The sequence below is a fragment of the Pinus tabuliformis genome, chromosome 4_2, assembly GCF_031772625.1.
Source record: "Pinus tabuliformis cultivar Carrire ecotype Pingquan chromosome 4_2, CPIR1, whole genome shotgun sequence".
Classification (NCBI taxonomy): Eukaryota; Viridiplantae; Streptophyta; class Pinopsida; order Pinales; family Pinaceae; genus Pinus; species Pinus tabuliformis.
This window is the reverse complement of record NC_142304.1, coordinates 431,054,941-431,076,240: the sequence shown is the minus strand read 5'-3', so window position 1 is coordinate 431,076,240 and position 21,300 is coordinate 431,054,941. Positions and strand designations below refer to the sequence as shown.

The following is a 21,300-nucleotide window of genomic DNA, read 5'->3' as shown; positions in this document are numbered from 1 at the left end:
TCAACAATTGGAATCTTAATGTATGCAATGGTCTGCACAAGGCCTGATATTGCACATGTGGTGGGAATTGTAAGCAGGTACATGAACAATCCAGGAAAAGAACATTGGATGGAAGTGAAGTGGATTCTCAGGTATTTGAGAGGTACCACAAATCAATCATTATGCTTTAGTGGTTCAAGCATTGCTCTACAGGGATATGTTGATGCAGATATGGTGGGTGATAGAGATAACAGGAGGAGAACCACAGGGTATGTGTTTATTGTAGGTGGAACAGCTCTCAATTGGGTTTCAAAACTACAAAGTGTTGTTGCACTTTCAACAACGGAAGCAAAGTATGTTGCTGCTATAGAGGCTAGTAAAGAAATGATTTTGTTACAAAGGTTTCTAAATGAATTAGGTAAGAAGCAGGAGTTGGGCAGGTTAAACAATGACAGCCAAAGTTCCATACATCTTGCAAAGAACTTTGCATTTCATTCCAAGACTAAACATATATAGCTCAAGTACCATTTCATATGGTCAGCATTAGAAGATGGACAGTGGAAGCTAGAAAAGATACACACTAGCCAGAATCCTGCAGATATGTTAACAAAAGTGTAACTAGGAAGAAACAGAGATTCTACTCAATTTCAATTGGTCTTCAAGTATGATGAAGAAGATGAGAAATAGCTAGGTCCAAAGTTGAGTCATTGTCCAGTAAATGAAGTAGTGGTGTAGTTTCTATAATTAGTCTCCAAGTGGGATATTATTGAGTGTGGAGCCTAGTTATCTTCTTTATTTAGAGGTCTCACCACATTGGGCCCCAGTTCGTAATGTGGCGGAAACATTGCTTGTAAAATGTACGCTGCCAGGGGGGTCCGGGGCGGTGGTTGACAGTGGTTATTTGGAGCCTCCCCCTAGCAGTGGATCGGGGGCAGTGCCCCTGAAGCTAAAAAATAGATGTAAAATTGCCTTGTAAAATGTTATAATTTTGTAGTCAATTTGGGTCGTTCATTAGGTGGAGATCTAACAGTAGAAGTTATGTTTAATTTAGGGTTTTTTTCCCTAGAAGGCAACCCCTCGCTATATATGAGGGAACTATATTGCGTCAATGTAAATCTATATTCTAAGCAAGAAAGAAAGAGTAGATTGTGTGAGAGCGAAGAGGGAATTACATCGGAACTGTTGTAGGTTGTATCTCTTCATTTTGCTGGATAATATAAAAGGAAGGACTGGCTATTTCTCCATGAATGTAGCCCAAATTGGGTGAACCACGTATATTTGTGTCTCTCTTGTTTTATGTGTTTTATGTGTTTATATTTCTGCAATATATTTTATGTGTTCCATTGCTCTGTAATATATAATTTTTCTAACACATCATTTATGGAGATCATCCCAAGAATACTTAAATATTGCACCCTTATTGGAAGTTACCAGTAAGATACACAATTTCTATCTTCTTCACATTCAAAAAATGTATGCACCATTACATCTATGATAATTTAACCTCCATCTATCACCCACCCTCAAGTAAACATCTTTCTAGGAGGATAAAATCATCTTAGAATAATCACCTATACCAAAACACACACATGTGCTAGAATTATTAGTCCCCATCCCAATGGTTCAACATTTCCCTCAAATCCCATGTTTTATTCCATTCTCCATCCATATGGCACATGAAGTGATTGTTACATTAACATTCCCAAATATGGTGTTGAGTTTTCCTATGTGGTACCTAGATCCCCTCTTGACAGTCCCCATGTTAACATCCACCCCCAATTTTCTATGGTACCTTGTTCCCCCATCATTAACTCCCATACCAATGGTACCTAAAAAATTCATGGAGGCATATTATAAATGAATAGGGGCACCCAAGCAGTTACCACTATGAATCCACAAAAGAAACTATAGGGAAACACTTAGTCCTATCCTAAGTGCCTATCCCTTACACTTTTTATAAACCCTTTGATGACCCTACTCTCTCAAATATATGGAACCTTTTGCACATACTTATAATGATACCTCCATTGATTTCTCCCTCGACCACTAATACTACTATGAAGTCATCCACAAAACCCCAAGCACATAAAAAAGGGTTTTTGACAAACAACTCTTAATATATTTGTTCTACTTTTGGGAATTACATTTATCACTATTGAAAGCTTAATAGATTCAGGATTGCACTAAGGAAAGAGAATCATATGCAACTCTCTATTAAGCCCTATATAAGCCCCATGTTAACCCAAAAACACCTTTTTAAACCCTAGATATTGAGAGATTACATTTCTATTGTTGTATTATTATGTATGCTAGAACCTTTCATGATCTCATTTTATTATAGTTATACCCTTTGTCTCCGATATATATATATATATCTATATATATAGAAAGGACACCTAGTATGAGGATCATCAAATATTGTCTTGTACATTTTATTTGTTGTAAAAGAAGATTTCCCCCAAAAATAGGACTATAATTATTGGTTTCTTGTCATTTTTAAGGTGCAAGGTTCATAACATTTTGTATTAGATCATATGACTGCTTCAAATAATTCATATTCAAAATGTTGCTATTAATTTCTTTGTGGATGCATTAGATGGTGAAATTTTGAGAATATTGAGGAGAAATATTGGGGAACATCTAGTCAAAATTGTATACCTTGGTTTGTTATACTTCCAAATATATGCTCTAAGGAATTTAAGGTTCTAGAGTGCTCTTGAAATCAATTTCAGACATGTTAGCTTGGAAATTTGTATATAACTTATTTTTGGGATATTTCATATTATGGCATTTTAATTAGATAAAGTTTATATTTCTATGTACTTGTTATCAAAATTTCGACTTTGGTTCTCTATACTTTTGGAGATATGATCTAAGGAAGTTAGGGTTCTTGAATGTTCCTGAAATTAGTTTCAAACATGTTGGTTTGGAATTTTCACTATAAAAAAATTCAGGGATGTTTCATATCATGAAATTTTGAGAAGATAAGGGAGATATCTCTAGGTACCTATGGTAAAAATTTTATACTTTGCTTCTCTATACTTTAATATATATTCCCTATGGAAGGGAGGGTTTTTGAATGGCCCTGAAATCAATTTTGAAAAGGTCATCTTGGTATCTTTTCTATAACTTCTATCCTGGGACTTTTCATACTGTGAAATTTTCATAGATCTTATGTGACACACAAAGGTAATTTAGGTAAAAGAATTCAAATTATATTTGAAGAATTGGACATGTGGCATGCAATACAAGTTTTCTCTTAGGAAGAGGCCAAAGATAAGCAAGTTTTGGGAAAGTTACCATTACCTTCATTTGGCACGTCAAATTTTAGTCAAACCTATGGAATTTTAGAGGAGATATAAGACTATTAGATACCAAAATTTTATATTTTTAAGGGCTCAGATCTCATAGTTATATCAAGAAAAGGTCAAGTATTCAAGTACTCTCGAAATTAAGGTTTTAAAGGTATGTAACTTACAAGTGACATAACTTTTAATTAAAAGATACATTTTTTTGTGACTAGAAGTTGTGATAAAATGGAGTACTATTATTATTTTCTAACATTCCTCCAAAGAAAGATACTACACCAATAAACCTCTTGAAGGCTCATTCATGACTCATGAAGAAATAAAAAACTTTGAGTATAAATTGTCCACGTTTTAAAGTCAATTTAGGAAAATAAGTGATGCTATGAGTGTTGAGTTGTCATTACTTAAAGGATCAATTGGAAATATTGAATAAAATATGATGTATGAAATGGAAAAGAAGATGAATGAAAATAAGGAAGAAATATATTAATTAATTAAAAAAAATATGGAATAAATAAAAAACATTCTATTACAAAATCTTAGAGGAAACCATGAAAATAAGAATAATGGTGTTGAGACTCAACCAATATGACAAGCATTTTATCACAATTTGAGAGCACAAAAAATGAATCATAAAAACATAATTTGGACTTTTAATATAAGATCTGCATCATAAAGGATTAAATTTAGCACCAAGGAAGTACTACATTCTAAGGATCGATATGAGGAAGTTTAATGGTAATGATCCTATAACATCGATATTCCAGATGGAGTAATAATTTGATCTATACCAAATGGAGGCCTTACAAAAGGTAATTGTTGCATCCATGTTTTTAAAACAAATTCAACAGGTTTGGCATACATGGCTTTGTGAAAGGAAGAAGGATTATGTTATATCTTGGTCCATTTTTATAAAGGATTTGATAGCACATTATGGTGATATAAAGAGCAACACATTCTTTAGTCAACTGGTAAATATTTGGAAAAAGGTCTAATTACAGAGCACGTTCAACAATTCCAAAAGTTGACTCTCAAGGTAAAGAAAATTTCAAAGAATAATGTTTTAGACCTATTTTTGGGAAATTTAAAGGAAAGCATCCAACATGAGGTGCATCTATTTGAACTCAAATATATAGAGAATTATTTTAGTTTAGCAAGGAAAATTGAAAGTAAAAATTTGTCTCTAATAGCTATAGAAAAATCATGCTCCCTCCTATATCAACAAGGTTGACACCTTAGAAAATGGATGAAAGAAGAGGAAGGGACTATGTTTCAACTATGACAGAAAGTAAAATAAGGAGTATAAATGTAGTGAGAATAAATTCATTCTATATGGACTCTGAAGATGAAGATAAATATGTGGAACCATCACATGATCTAGAGCCAGAAGAGACTACTCTAGAAATATCTTGTCATGCATTGGTTGGCATTAGTGTTCCATAAACCCTCAATATAGAAGGGTATGTCAAAAATAAAAAAGGTAATACTATTAATTTACACAAGTAGTACTCATAACTTTATCAATTACAAATTGGTAAAACTTCTTAATTAATTTTTATATCTAGCACAAGAATTTCAAGTAATGATTATAGATGGAGGCATCAAAAATTAAGAAAGTGCCATAGTATTACATTATATATGGGGAAGTAATTGTTGGAAATTCATGATTTCAATCCAAATGTGTGGTGTTGGTGTTGTATTAGGGGTCCAATGGTTGTAATAATTACAAACAATCACCCTCAATTTTTAAGATATTTTCATAATATTTTCCTTAGAAGGAAAGGAAATTGATCATAGACATATCCAAGGGAAACATAATGAAATGATGAACTCTAATAGCATGACAAAATTTCTAAAAAAGGGACACCAGGGTGTAATTGCACAATTATGTCAATTAGATGTTCAAACTTCTATATCCTCTACTCTAGTGGATCTCCAAAAGATTATAAATAATCAATCCAAGATATTTGGATAGATGCCTAAGCGTCTTCCACCTACTTGAGGTCATGACCAGTTATTCATTTGTAACTTGGAAGTGGACCACCTAACATTAGGCCTTATAGGTATCAATATGCATATAAAATTTGGATTGAGTGTATGTTTCAAGAAATGTTAGAGGCTCGCATCATTCAACCTACCTAGAGTGCTTTCTCTTTACCAATGGTGATGGTTATAAAAAAGGATGGTTCATGGAGTATGTGTCTAGCTTATAAACAACTCAAAAAAATGACAATCAAATATAAGTTTCATATTCCTATTATTGATTAATTATTAGAAAAATGGCATGGATCAATTTTCTTTACTAAGTTATAACTTCATTATGGATATCATCAAATCAAAATGGGGCAAGAAAACATTACCAAAATTGTCCTTAAAACACATGAAGTTCATCATGAGTTTTTGGTTATGCCAAATTAGTGGACTTACAAAATCAACTTCAACATTTCCAAGCTTGATGAATTCTATTTTCAAACATGGCCTTGTAAATTTTGTGTTGGTATTTTTATAACATACTAATCTACATAATATATTAGGAAGAACATGCACAAACATGTTGATAGGGCCTTAACACTATTGGAAGAGAAAAAACTATATGCAAAGCCTTCCAAGTGCACTTTGGGGTCCAATAAGTGGAATATTTGGGTCATATTGTATGCCATGACAATGTTAAATTGGATCCTAAAGGGAATGGACAATCCCCAATACCTTGAAGAAACTCAAAGGATTGTTAGGATTGATATGATATTAGCGCCAGTTTGTCAAGAATTATGATCAAATAGAAACATTTCTAACAAAATTAGTGAAGAAATAATCATTTGCTTAGACTAAATAAGCAACCAAATCTTTTGAAAAACATAAAGAGACTATGTGTACAAATCTCATGTTGGCAACATTTAATTCACAAAAACCTTCAATGTGAAGTGTGATGCCTCAAGATATGTCTTTGGTGTAGTTTTGATGCAAGAAGGTAGGTACCTTTCCTTTGAAGTAGTAAACTTAAAGTAAATAACTTACTCAAAACCATGTATGAAAAAGAAATGTTGGCCATAATACATGCATTTAAGAAATTGCATACATACCTAATAGGAAGACACTTCAAACTAAAAATAGATCATGATAGCTTCAAGTAATTATTGGAACAAAAATTATATTTGGAAGAGCCAAAAAAAGGGCTACAAATATGTTGAGTTATGACTTTGAAATTATCTACAAAATGGGAAAAAATATTGTGGCAAATGTACTTTCAAGGAAAGAGGAAGACACAAAGGGTTTACTTAGGTCCCTATACTACTAGTGTAACCCATTATTGTTATTATTGCAACCCGCTTATTGTATTATTGTTCCCATATAGTCCCCATGTTGTTATTATTATGCCCCATACAAGCCCACTATTGTTATTGTTATGTCCCTACAATATTATTGTTAGGGGAGGGTCGCCATTACCTGTGTGCCCTCCCCGCCACGTCGCAAAACCACATGTCAAAGCACATGGAGCCGGTACGACACCTGTCCACCGTGGAGCTCCGCGTGTTGGGCATCATGTCATCCCATAAAACTTTCACTCCGCGCCATTTCCGCCGTTTGTTTGGGGTCATTGCTGCGATGTTCCATTTTCCCTTTGTCTTTCTGCTCGGGGCTGGTTGTTGGGCGAAGCCCCCCGCCGAAGATGGTGCGGGACGGCCCCAGAACCTGCGTGCTTCGTCCTGTATTCATGTGCTGTTGCAAGCGTTTGTTCAATTGATAGGGTTTGTGGACCTGCGCGCTTCGTCTGGTATGCAGGTGCTGGTGCAAATGTTTGCTGGAGGTTTAGGGTTTGTGGTTGGAACATCGCTTCTGCTTTTCTTGTGGTTTTCCGCCTAGATTTCTTGGTCGTTCTGGACTGCCGGTAGTTTAGGGTTTCTCTGGTGGTGGTCTTATTCGGCGATTTTGTTGTTTGGGGAGGAGCCGGTTGCAGTTTTACTGAGCTCGAGGTAATTTCTTAATTTGTTGTTAATTTGCTGTTTTGTGCTGGTGTTTTTGGTGGTTTTCTATTGTCTAATGGCTTTTTCTTCTCGTTGCAGGTGTGGAGAAGGTCTGGCGAGCTCCGGGGAAGGTCGGCGACCATCCATGGCCTGTATCCGGTAGGATTTTAATCCTACCAGCAATTTCTCTGTGTTTTTCAACACAAACAACTCTATTTGGATATTTTGTAAACTTTCTATGGCATTTTTTGAGGGTTTAGGGTTTTTGTGGATATTTTGATGTTGTTTGTTGTTGAGGGTTTAGGGTTTTTGTGGAAATTTCGTTGTTTTCGCTGTTATTTTCGCCGTCCCGTGCCATCCTTGGAGATTAAGATGCCAATGGAATCACCTGGAATCGAACTTACTGCATTACCAACACCTCCTGTGCCGTGCTGTCCCGTCCCGTGCCATCCTCGGCGGAGGGCTTCGCCCAACAACCGGCCCCAAGCAGAAAGACAAAGGGAAAATGGAACATTGCAGCAATGACCCCAAACAAACCCTCTCCTTGTTTTCGCTATTATTTTCGCCCCGTGCCATCCTTGGTCGTCCCGTGCCATCCTCGGCGGAGGGCTTCGCCCAACAACTGGCCAGGACAGCAATTCCCTCTCCTCTTGGCCCGCAATTCCGCTCTCCTCTTGGCATCAAGGATAGAGCACAGGCTCTGTCTATCAACAGATAAAATGTGTTCCAACTGTTGCAGTTTGTAGCCACCTCAATTGAAATTTTTGTGTCCTGTTTTTTGTGGGGTTGAGAAGAGATTTGGGTTTAGAACTGGCTTTTAAATATTAATCAAATTCTGCAGGTTGTCGTAACTAGACAAAGTTTCAGTCCTTTTATAGAAATTTTTGTGTCCTGTTTTTTGTGGGGTTGAGAAGAGATTTGGGTTTAGAACTGGCTTTTAAATATTAATCAAATTCTGTAGGTTGTCGTAACTAGACAAAGTTTCAGTCCTTTTATAGAAATTTTTGTGTCCTGTTTTTTGTGGGGTTGAGAAGAGATTTGGGTTTAGAACTGGCTTTTAAATATTAATCAAATTCTGTAGGTTGTCGTAACTAGACAAAGTTTCAGTCCTTTTATAGAAATTTTTGTGTCCTGTTTTTTGTGGGGTTGAGAAGAGATTTGGGTTTAGAATTGGCTTTTAAATATTAATCAAATTTTGCAGGTTGTCATAACTAGACAAAGTTTCAGTCCTTTTATAGAAATTTTTGTGTCCTGTTTTTTGTGGGGTTGAGAAGAGATTTGGGTTTAGAACTGGCTTTTAAATATTAATCAAATTCTGCAGGTTGTCGTAACTAGACAAAGTTTCAGTCCTTTTATAGAAATTTTTGTGTCTTGTTTTTTGTGGGGTTGAGAAGAGATTTGGGTTTAGAACTGGCTTTTAAATATTAATCAAATTCTGCAGGTGGCTTTTCTGGAACAATGCATCCATTACTTCTCTGAAATGGTGTTTAAGTAGACTCTCTGTCGCTGCTCTCAATTGACTTGCATAACGTTTCCCTTAGGCTTCCCTTTTAAAAGTTGATCCTCTCATGGCATCCATCACCTGTCTTCACCTCGTCCGTGAAAGCTTTTGTCAGGAACTTCACTCTTTGTATTTGAAATGAAGCCTCTCTCGCTATTTCACTGCTCACCTATCCAATAGTTTCATCTTGCAATTTTCTTAAATTCACTTTAAAAATAATTTTCGAGTTCCAACCACTCTGAATGACCGCAATCCACTTCTCTTTAAAGTCTGAGATCAATGGATATCATTATTAAGCCATTGCACTTTTGTAGAAAGTCGTTAGATTGACTAATTTGAGTATATTTACAGTTAAGCAAATTTGGGGTTATTTTGGTTGGGCTGAAAATAACAAATTCTTTAATGGCCATATGTATGGGGTTGTATAAGTCTACCATTGCAGTTATTTAACTATGAGCATATATAGCTTCCCTGCATTTATATCTATGAACAAATTAGTTATCTGTTGTTAACCCTTAATTATCTAACAAAACTTACATGCCCTGAACCAATGAAAATCAGTGCACCAAATAGAATGAAAAATATACAATTGAAACATTCAATTTGTTTCAATTTACAAAGGCAAATTCTCCAACAGCTTTGAGTGGATTCTCAATTTACACAGTGCAGTTTTGATCTATAACACTTGATTTATTGGACATTCAATTTAGAAGACAAATTTCTCCAAACTGCTTTGAGTGGATTCTCATTTATACAACACTTTTCCATTAGTTTACATTTTGATAGTCCCCTGAATTTAATACTATTGTTGCTAAATGTGGATTCTATCATCATAACTGAATAATTCGATCCTGAATTCTTTTTGGAAATCTAATTTGATGCGACCATAAAATAAATAAACAAATAAGGAGTTCACACATTTTACAGTCGATTCCAAAACCGGTTACTCATGGTTCTGTGAAGCACGCCTTCAATGTTGAGATCGAAGGCATCCTTTGGAAAAATCTCACCATCATCTTTTTCTGTAGAATTCATGTAAAGAAAACTGGGTATAATCTTAATGATCTTTTCCTGCATTTTCCTAATTTTCTCCTCAGAATAACTACTCAATACGTCCTCGATTTTGAGGGTGTTTCTGGAATTCACCAATCTCTCCTCTGCAATAATAACATAGTAGGTTTCTGGGTCTGAAGGAAGATGCCATGTGTATTTCTCATACGCAGAATCCCTTCTGAAAAATACGGGTATACACCTAGCTATCAACCCATGGAAAGTCGATCGCCGGGTCAGGGAATTCCCGGGCAGTTGCAGGCAAAAATTGGCCTTCAGCAATTCCTACATCAGGGCCTCCGGCCTGTGACTGCACTGCATCTTAGTGCAATTCACCATCAGCCATTTCGAAGAATCCATGCATTGCTCAATAACGGCACGCCGGGTGACTTTTCTCAAAAACTTATTATGAGATAAGACTGTTTGGTCATTTGATTTCTGTATTTAGCCTTTTTCCTATACCTTTGGCCATTATCTCTTGTCTATTGTTCATATCCAGTGTTGCCGCTTCTGCAATGTTTATTTCATTTATTGGTTTGTATTATTATTCTAAATTAGAAGATTGGTTTTCTCGTTCATCAAACAACAACAAATCATTCTGTAGCTTTGCTGGCATATTCCTCTTGTTAATGAGAAATTTTCTTATATACAGTTCTATATATACATGATTAAATGATAGGTTTTTTCCTGCTCTACTTAATAATGAGTGCTCTCAAAAATTTGTTATGAGATAAGACTGTCTGGTCATTTGATTTTTGTATTTAACCTTTTTCATATGCAACATGGTAATGAGTGCTCTCAATTTCTCAAGTGTCCCCTCAATGAATAAAATTATCAGTGGCTTTTTGATATTTAATAAAACTTATTATGAGGTAGATTGCCTCCTCATTTGAGACTGTTTGGTTAGCCATTTTCCTTAGCCTTTGGCCATTATCTCTTGTCCAGAGTTGGAATGGAATGTTATTATTGAATTCCCAAACATTGCAGCAATGACCCCAAACAAACGGAGGAAATGGCGTGGACACAAAATTTTATGTGATGACACGATGCCCAACACGTGGACCTCCATGGTGGACAGGTGTCATACCGGATCCATGCGCTTTGACACGTGGTTTTGCGACGTGGCGGGGAGGGCGCACATAATAACTTATAGAAATAGTTTTATCATAATTAATATTTTACAGAAAGACATATTCCATTGAAAATTTCTTATCAACACACAGTTAGGTTGCCACAAGAAATCACTACTAGGTTGTAAGCCAAAATGTTTCTTGTGACAAGAAAAAGATACAATCTAGTGTTGTAAGCCAAAATGTTTCTGTGACAAGAAAAAGATACAATCTAGTGTTGTAAGCCAAAATGTTTCTGTGCCAAGAAAAAGATACAATCCATCCAAAATCCACATCATAATGTGGTTAGAACCAAAAACATATGACACCCCTATTCTTTAAGGCCCTAAGAATCTTGAGTGCCAAAACTCCTCGAGTTACCTTCTTGAGCCAGGTAGGTTGGCCTACCAGTCAAGGGCTGATTAGGAAATGGTTGATTGCTACCATATGATTGATTCCAATTTGCAGCTTCCAACCATGGAGGTACTGAGTACCCATACCTCACATTTGCACTACTAACCCCTACATTAAGTGGAGGTGTGTAATAAGCATATAGAGAATTGACACCAACTCTGGTAGGAACAAGGCAAGTGGGTAAACCCTCAGTTTGATAGTGTGGCACTTGAATGTTTATGAGATCTTGGAATAATAGTGTATTATCTGCAATGGAGTCCAATGAGTTTGAAATAATCCTGGTTTCATCAGCTATTCTTGTATCGTTGATCATCCCTTGTTCCTTTTCAAGCATTTGTTGTGCCTTTCGTTTTTCCTAATCTTGTCTTGCCATTTTCTTTTGTTGGTCCTTAACTTGCCTTGCTTTATCTCTTTCAATCCTTCCATCTGCTCGACGTTGTGCTACAACAATCCTTGTTGCCTTCTTCTCCTTGGCTAGATCCTTCTTTTTCTGTTTTAATTCTTGCATTTCAAATTTCTTTTTTTTAGACTCAACTAATAGGTTTATATAGTCCTCTGAGGTGAGTAATTGTCAGCTTCGGCCCAAACGAAGACTACCCAATGCACCTTGCTTTTTTTCATTGATATTCTCTCTACTAGTAGCTTTAGGAACCGTCCAAGTGTCTTCTCCACGCCTCCCACTTGCATGTCATTGCTTGGTACTTCCCTTTCAGTATCTGTTGGAACTAATTGAACTATATCATTATCTTCATTTGATGCCTCATTATGTCCTTCATCTTCTTCCATTGATCTATTGTCCACAAAAAAATGAACAATTTCACTGTTCAATTCTGCTGGTTGTGAGGGCATGTTCATGCTTTCTTCATTGGTTGTTGAGACACTATGTGCATTCATATTGATCATTGCTTCTACTAGCCATGAAGGTAGGGTTACTTGGCTTGGCAATGTCAATTGGTCATTGTCAACTGCATGTTCAACAATATCATTAACAATATCAGCAACAGGAATTTCATGTTCTTGAGTTGGTGGAACAATCTCCATGTTACTGCAAATTTGTTCATTGTTATATTGTGTTTCACATACAGTTTCATCATCTTTAGCATATAAGTGTCCTTGAGACAGGGAAATCATATTACCAGCTGCAACAACATCATCTTGGTCATCTACTTCTTGCACTTCAACACCTGTTTGGGCATTCCCTTCTTCCTGACCATCCACATGAAACACTTCGCTACAACCAGTATCATGCATAAGAGCATCATAATTCAGTGGCCAGATTCCTGTCCTCCTAAAGCCAGCCTTGATATTTGATGGTGTCAAAGCCCTTTTAAAAGCTTTACTTGCAAGCTCTGCTAGCTCAAACCTTTTCACCTCAACCCCTGGATTCTTTGCCATCCATGCAGCGCGCTCCGACCTGAAATAGTTCTTGAAAGGGCCAAACACACTAACATCAAGGGGTTGCAGTTTGTGAGTGGTATGAGTGGGCAATGTCAACAGGTTGATGCCTAAATTGTTTGCTTCCTCAATTGTTTGTACAGCCATGTGGCTCCCATGGCCATCTAATATCAAAAGGTGTCTGTTATTAGGCGAGACGCCACCTGGTACCGATGCAGCAAAGTGGAAAAGCCAACTTAGAAACAGTTCTTTAGTCATCCATGCATGGGGATATGTAGCCATGCATGCACCTGGTTCACAGTTCTGTATATAGTTTTTCAGTTTATTTTTACCTTTGAATAGATAAAATCCTGGGATTGAAGTACTAATTGCATTGACACAACATAAAATATTTATCCACTCCCTGCTCTTGGGCAAAATCTTTGGCACATTTCCATTCCCTCTCTTGGCAATTACCCGCATGCCACAATTCCTCCCTGCCTATAAACTTGTTTCATCACAGTTCCATATATGGTTTGCTCCATAAGAATGTTTATCGTAAGCACTAGAAAGTGTGTCATAAAACTTTTTCACAACTGCAGGGCGTAAGTTTAATGCTATGTCTCTGTCAAGGCCCTCAGCAGTACATAATACAAGTTCTAGATGCCTTTTTTTAAACCCAAACCACCATGATTTACCAGGAAACCCATCTTTGAATGGGTTTGGCCTCCCTTGACAGATTTGAGCAACTGTTGATTTGAGTTGTATCAACTCTAGCCCATGTCCTAGTTGGGCCATCTCTTTACACCACTTAACCACCTCAGCCTCCTCCTCGTTAGTCATAACTGTAAGAGGCCCTCTACGTTTTGTATGAGTTAGTCCATTTATCCAATAATGTATTGATGAGGGAGGAATACCATGTTTTTTTGCAGATGCTCGAACTGAGTATCCATTAAACTCTATGTCGTCAATTGCAACTAACATTTGTTCTTTTGTCCATCCTCTTATAGCACTGATCTTTTTAGTTGAGCTTGCCCCTTGGACTGTTTTTGATGGTGGTTCTGTGGCTGATGGCGTGTTAACATCAACTGCTGTCACATGGTCATCCTCAACAATGTTCCCTGGTGCATTGTTGGCATTGACATCAGCTGGCCTGTCCTCATCAGACGATGTGCATCGCAGCTGCGCACCCCTTGTCACTCTCTTGCCACTTCTCCTTGTACGAGCAGAGTAACTTCCTTTTGCCATAGATGCAACAACCTGTAAAATTATTGCATGCATTTAGACATTAGAATATTTGTAAATTATGCTTCATTACTTCTGCAAAAATACTTTTCCTTTATTACAGGAAATTATCAACATGTATGTTACAGGAAATCGAATTGCATTACTTCGTAGTCTCTCATTGCAAATTACTTCGTAGTCTCTCAATTGCCTGCCTGTTCATCAATTTAGCAACTTTTATATGTCTTCAAGTAGGATTCTATGATAGTTGTTTCAAATATCATTTTCCATTTTTTTTGTTGTTTGGCATTGCCAAAAATGTCTCGGTACTGCAACTTCTCCATTGCAGTCCATGGCCACCATTCCAGGCATAAATTCTATGCTGGGAACAACTTGCAGCTGTGATCAGCCTTGTGGTCTCTCAATTGCCTGCCTGTTCATCAGTTTAGCAACTTTTATATGGATTCAAGTAGGATTCTATGATAGTTGTTTCAAATATCATTTTCCATTTTTTTTGCTTTTTGGCATTGCCAAAAATGTCTCAGTACTGCAACTTCTCCATTGCAGTCCATGGCCACCATTCCAGGCATAAATTCTATGTTGGGAACAACTTGCAGCTGTGATCAGCCTTGTGGTCTCTCAATTGCCTGCCTGTTCATCAATTTAGCAACTTTTATATGACCAATGACACAACTATGAAATTCTACATCCAATTTCAAAAGATTCTCTTTCTCAAGCTGTTGAAGTTTGGATATGGGAGCACCAGAAGTGATAAATCATATTAATATTGCACATCAATATGAATTCACATTTTCTAGCCTTCGATTTAATGCAAATCCTCTTTCCGCAGGGAACTTATCGAGCATTTCAATATTCTCGAGTTACTCTGAATATTTAGTATTTTTTTCGTTCACACTGGATTTTTCCATGTATTCATCTGTTTTCATAATGAGAGTAAATGTTTCACTTTCATAGGGCAGTGTCAAAATTTTGCAAATGTCATTCCACGTAAATCCATAATTCATCAATTTAACAACTTTTATATGGATTCAAGTAGGATTCTATGATAGTTGTTTCAAATATCATTTTCCATTTTTTTTTGCTGTTTGGCATTGCCAAAAATGTCTCAGTACTGCAACTTCTCGTAGATTTTCAAAATTTTGCTTCATTTTCCTGAAATAAGCAGTCAAACCTCCTAGGGCCACCTGCAAAAATTAGTTTTCACATTGATGGATTTACATTTTAATATTTTCTCTAGGTTTTGGATAGCACTCACAACCTCAAATGTCTAATATTCCTTATCTCACCAAGATGGGAGAATATTCCCACAAAAAATGAAGGATGTGAGAATGGAATACCATATCAAGGTGTCCATGAAATACATGAATAACCAGGACCCATGATCACACCACAGAAATTTTGTTACTTTGATTAAGTAAAACATGCCACTTGCATGGAATATTTTTAATCTTCAATTTTGCGTTCATTGGAGAGACCATAGGTTTGATTTGGAAATAGTATTTGAAGAGGAAATTTGCAAGCAACAATCTCAAGGAAGAATAAAAAGAAGCAATGCCAAAATCTCAAAAGTGATGAAAACCAGGGTAACTGTCAAATAGTTTATCAATGTTTTGTTTTCCTCCTTTGACCATCTCAAAGCATGATTCCTTTGAGCCCATATCTCACTATAAAACACAACAAAGATAATGGTCCATGCCAATACCACAATGATTTTTGATACCATACTCATTCAAATTAGTGAAGTCTCTCTTGACACTAAACTGTATTGTATTCCAGCATCAAGCAATGACTACCAAAAACATAGGCTTACCTATGTAATGAAGGCACTAAAGAGCCCTGTTGATGTGTCTCTAGTTTATGATAAATTATAATCAAGATTGTTTGCTCTTGTTCTCATCATTGTTGCCACATGGTTATTAAATAAAATTTTGAATTTATTTTTGCTACAGTAGCATGGAACTCTTTTGAACTGCGTCCCTATTATCTTCAAGAAAACCAAGAAAAACCTCCCTCAGAATATTTAGTTACTCTGAATATTTAGTATGGCCAGACAGATCATGTAAGAACTCTGATAAATGAGAACAATGAAAACAATGAAAATAGAACTGTAAGAACAATGACTTTCAATGGTTGTTTGTGAAACCATCCAGGTATCCTTCTGGTAGTTATGGCCAGACAGATCATGTAAGAAATCTAATAAATGAAAACAGAATTGTAAGAAGAATGAGTTGTAATTCATATAACTAACCTGGATATATTGGCAACTGTTTTGTGATGTTGTCTTCAAGTTTGCTGAATAGTTTGAAAGCATAAGATGCAACTTCAACAGTGGGTGGACTTCTTTTATAGTTTTGGGCACTTGAATTTAATTGGTGGACATGGATGCACATGGATTGCAATGGCTTCATTTTGAATGTGTGGTCTAGATTTAATTTGATGTGATCTAATGGTTGGGAATTGGTTATTTGTTAATCCATGTGCTTTGATTTGTTTTAATGAGAAATAGAGTGAGTTGGGTGTCATTTATTGCAGTTATTGGGTCTGGGTGTCATTTATTGCACAAAGTGGGTTTAAATGTTATTGGGTTGGGTGTCATTTATTGAACATAGGGTGTTTAGTTGTTGAACAACACAACAGTTATGGCTGACATACATTCCCTTTTGTTATGTGCAGGTAGGCATATTTATTTGGGATGCAAAGTTGCAGTTCTGATGAGTGGGGGTTGAAGTGACTACTGCTTTGTACTTCTGGAATAGACCATTTTGGAAGCCTTTATGGTTTTAGCTATTTTCTAGTTGGGTCAATATGGTTTGCAGTCTTAACTAGTAAAATACTATTTATGGACAGTTGTGGGCCCAGTCAATGTATGGGGAAATTTTGGACATAAATTAATACTTATTTATACTTAATGTTATTTATTTTTGTTTAAATATTGGTTTCAAAAGTCTCAATTTATGGTAGTTTGGTAGGACTAGTACTATATCAATTAATGGTCCCTACACAACATTAGGAATCTCTCCCCTATGTAGGCTCTGATTGTATGGGGACCTCTTAGACTCCTATATATAGAAAGGAGGCCTTGTCATTTGTATCATCCAAGAATTGTTTATTTTTGTAATTTAAAGGAGGTTTCCCCCTCGAAGAGGCTAATTTATAAGTCTTTGATCTATCTTTTCTATCTTTTTGTGAGCTAGTTTCATAACATTTGGTATCGAAGCTTTGGATTCTAGGGTTTCGCTACTCCAAACAGGTCATTGTGGAATTTTCGCTATAAATTTTTCTCTACGAATTTTCTAGAGCTCAAACAAATACCCACTTGAGCCAAATTCTTTTTTAACCTCAGGTCCAAATTTCAGATCTTGTCTCACTATATTTTCAGATATATGATTTAAGGAATTTAGGGTTTTTGAAAGCTCCAGAATTCCATCTCAAACAAGTCATTGTGGAATTGTTGCTATAATTATTTTTCTATGAAGGTTCAGACTCTAAAATTAAAACCTATTTGAGATGAAATCTTTCTGAAGCTTTGGTCCAAATGTCAGATCTTATTTTGCTATATTTTCGGAGATACGATCCAAGACATTTAGGGTTTTTGCAGACTCTGGAATTAAATTCCAAACAGGTGACCTTGGGAAAATCATCATAACTTTCTCTTTGAGCATCATATTGAAATTTCATAAGTTACAGAAAGAGGAAAGACTATACTTTCTTGTGTATTTTGTTTCAGGTTCGAAGGTCGGAACAGTGAAAGTGGAAGGTCATATAATTTCTCTCTCATGAACCAGTCTATAATCAGGTCATCATAGGAGATTTGGCATAACTCTTTATTGAAGAATCCAATATTGATCAAACTAGTGGCATTGGAAAGAGGATGCAAAGGGCTATTGTAGTTCACAATTTCAGACCTTGGAGATCCTAAATTTCATAGATACAATAGATTCAAGATCGAGATCCTAAAAGAAAGAAAAATAATGACTCAAATCAAGAAAATAGAAACACCTAGTAAGAAAAATTAGATGGATGATTTGAAGAATGTGATCAAAGCTAAGATAAATAGTTTTATATCTTCCATGGAAGAAGATTTGAAGAAAGGCATGGAATATTTGAAGAAATACATGGAAGGTTTGAAGGAAAGTGGGACAAAGATGCTACAAGAAAGGCCTCCTAAAGGCAAAAAGGTAGTAGAGGAAACTTGTGATGAGAAAAAAATAAATGTTAATCATGATTTCATAGAATCTAACATTGGATTAAAGACCCACCATATTTCAAAGATCGATATGAAGAATTTTGATGGCAGGGATCCCATAACATGGATACTATAGATGGAGAAATATTTTGATCTACATGATGTGCAACTATTACAAAAGGTACATATTGCATCTTTATATTTATAACCGAATCAATTTTTATGGTATAAAGGGCTTTGTTCTCGTAAACCTCTTTTCACTTGGTCAATTTTCAAGGAGCAAATGATAGCACATTATGAGGATACAACGAGCAACACCTTCTTTAGCCAATTCATAAATCTCAAACAAAAGGATGGAAAAGCACATTGAGGACTGCCAAAAATTGAATATAAGGGTAAATGATATTCCAGAGAAGCAGAGGATTGATGTCTTCATAGGGAATTTAAAGGATAACATTCAACATGAGGTTCACGTTTGGGAACCTAATTCATTGGAGAAGGCATTCAGGCTGGAAAGAAAAATTGAAAGCAAAATTATGGCAACAAGAAATCCTACCACTCAAAATTATAAAGATGGAAGTGTTGTTGCTCCTAGCCTTCCCCAACCTACAAGGTTGACACCACAAACATTGGAAGAAAAAAGAGAAAAACAGTGGTTGTTACAGTTCTTATAGAAAATACACTAAAGGTCATAAGTGTGCTGAGAAGAAATTATTTTACATTGATTGTGATGAGGAGGAAGAAAAGGATCAAGAAATGTCAAAAGAAGAGGATATACACTAGGAACCAACCCTAGAGAAAGAGGAAATGAATCCGACCATATCTTGTAGTGATTTGGAAGGAATTACCACTCCTAAAACTTTCAAGATAGAAGGACATATCAAGAAGAAAAAGGATAACCTCACTTTCGTGCAGAATCAACTGAAACAATAGGTAAACCAACATCGCAGCGAAAGAAGTTTTGATATAGGATACTGGGTATTTTTACAAATACAATCATACAAACAAATGTCCCTCAAGCAAGCTAAGAAGGATAATAAAGTATCACCAAAGTACTATGGTCCTTACAAGGTGCTGCAAAATATTGGTACTATGGAATACAAATTGGAGTTTCCTGCATCTTCCTGAGTGCACCCAGTTTTCCATGTTTCATGCTTAAAGAAGGCTACAGGTAAGAAGATCCCAGTTCAAACAATATTTCTAGAACTTGATGAGGAAGGCAAAATCATATTGTAATCGGAAGTAATCACAAAAACAAGAAATCGATAGTTATGAAAGCGATCAATTTTAGAGTATCTCATCAAGTGGAAGAACTTACCCGCTGAAGATTCCATATAAGAGGATGAGAATTTTATACAGAAGCATCCATAACTACTCAAGCGTTGAGGAAAGCAATTTTTGAAGGAGAGGGGCATGTTAAGTCCCTATACTACTAGTCTAACCCCTTATTGTTATTAGTACAACCCCCTTATTGTACAATTGTTCCCATACAGTCCCCATGTTGTTATTATTATGCCACATAGAATCCCACTATTGTTATTCTTATGCCCCTACAATATTATTGTTATGTAGGCTCTGATTGTATTGGGACCCCTTAGACTCATATATATAGAAAAGAGGTCTTGTCATTTGTATCACCCAAGAATTGTTTATTTTTGTAATTTAAAGGAGGTTTCCCCCTCGAAGAGGCTGATTTATAAGTCGTTGATCTATATTTTCTATATTTTTGTGAGCTAGTTTCATAACGCAATCAAAGATAAGTTTCATATTCCTGTTATTGATTAATTAATAGATAAATGGCATTGAGCAATTTTCTTTACTAAGTTATAACTTCATTATGGATATCATCAAATCAAAATGGGCCAAGAAAACATTACCAAAATTGGCCTTAAAACACATGAAGTTCATCATCATTTTTTGGTTACGCCAATTAGACTTACAAAAGCAACTTCACCATTTCCAAGCTTGATGAATTCTATTTTCAAACATGGCCTTAGAAAATTTGTGTTGGTATTTTTTATAACATACTAATCTACATAATATATTGGGAAGAGCATGCACAAACATGTTGATAGGTCCTTAACACTATTGGAAGAGCAACAACTATATGCAAAGCCTTGCAAGTGCACTTTGGGGTCCAATAAGTGGAATATTTGGGTCATATTGTATGCCATGACAATGTTAAATTTTATCCTAAAGGGAATGGACAATCCCCAATACCTTGAAGAAACTCAGAGGATTGTTAGGATTGATATGATATTAGCGCCATTTTGTCAAGAATTATGATCAAATAGCAACACTTTGTCAAGAATTATGATCAAATAGAAACACTTCTAACAAAATTAGTGAAGAAATAAGCATTTTCTTAGACTAAATAAGCAACAAAATCTTTTGAAAAACATAAATAGACAATGTGTAAAAATCTCATCTTGGAGACATTTACTTCACAAAAACCTTCAATGTGAAGTGTGATGCCTCAAGATATGTCATTGGTGTAGTTTTGATGCAAGAAGGTAGGTACCTTGCCTTTGAAGGTAGTTAACTTAAAGGAAATAACTTACTCAAAACATGTATGAAAAAGAAATGTTGGCCATACTACATGCATTTAAGAAATTGCGTACCTAATAGGAAGACACTTCAAAGTAAAAATAGATCATGATAGCTTCAAGTAATTATTGGAACAAAACTTATCTTTGGAAGAGCCAAAAAAATGGGTTACAAATATGTTGAGTTATGAATTTGAAATTATCTACAAAATGGGAAAAAAAATATTGTGGCAAATGCACTTTCAAGGAAAGAGGAAGACACAAAGGGTTTACTATGCATTATTTCAATTCCATAGTTTAACAAGGTGGAAGGAGCAAGAATATAATGGAAGCAAGATGAGAAGGTATGCAAGATAAGTCAACAACTACAAGAGGACCCTAATGCAATAGAAAAACATATATGGAATAATGATTTGTTGTGGTACCAGGATAGGTTATACTTAATGTAAGAATTCTCAACTCAAACAAAACGTCATTTTGGAATTATACTATTCTCCTATAGGAGGATATTCAAGGTTCTTGAAGGCATACCATAGGATCAAGAAAAAAAAATGGGAAGGAATTAAAGTAGATGTGAAAAAAATTGTGAATGAATGTATGGTATGCCAAAAAAATAAGGGAAATAC

The 21,300-nt window shown here is 35.7% G+C and overlaps 1 pseudogene; it reads right to left on the bottom strand.

Annotated features, from left to right (window-relative positions):
* Window positions 1–9,671: 9,671 nt before the first annotated feature.
* Window positions 9,672–10,139, bottom strand: LOC149169806 (xyloglucan galactosyltransferase XLT2 pseudogene; annotated as a pseudogene).
* Window positions 10,140–21,300: the final 11,161 nt, after the last annotated feature.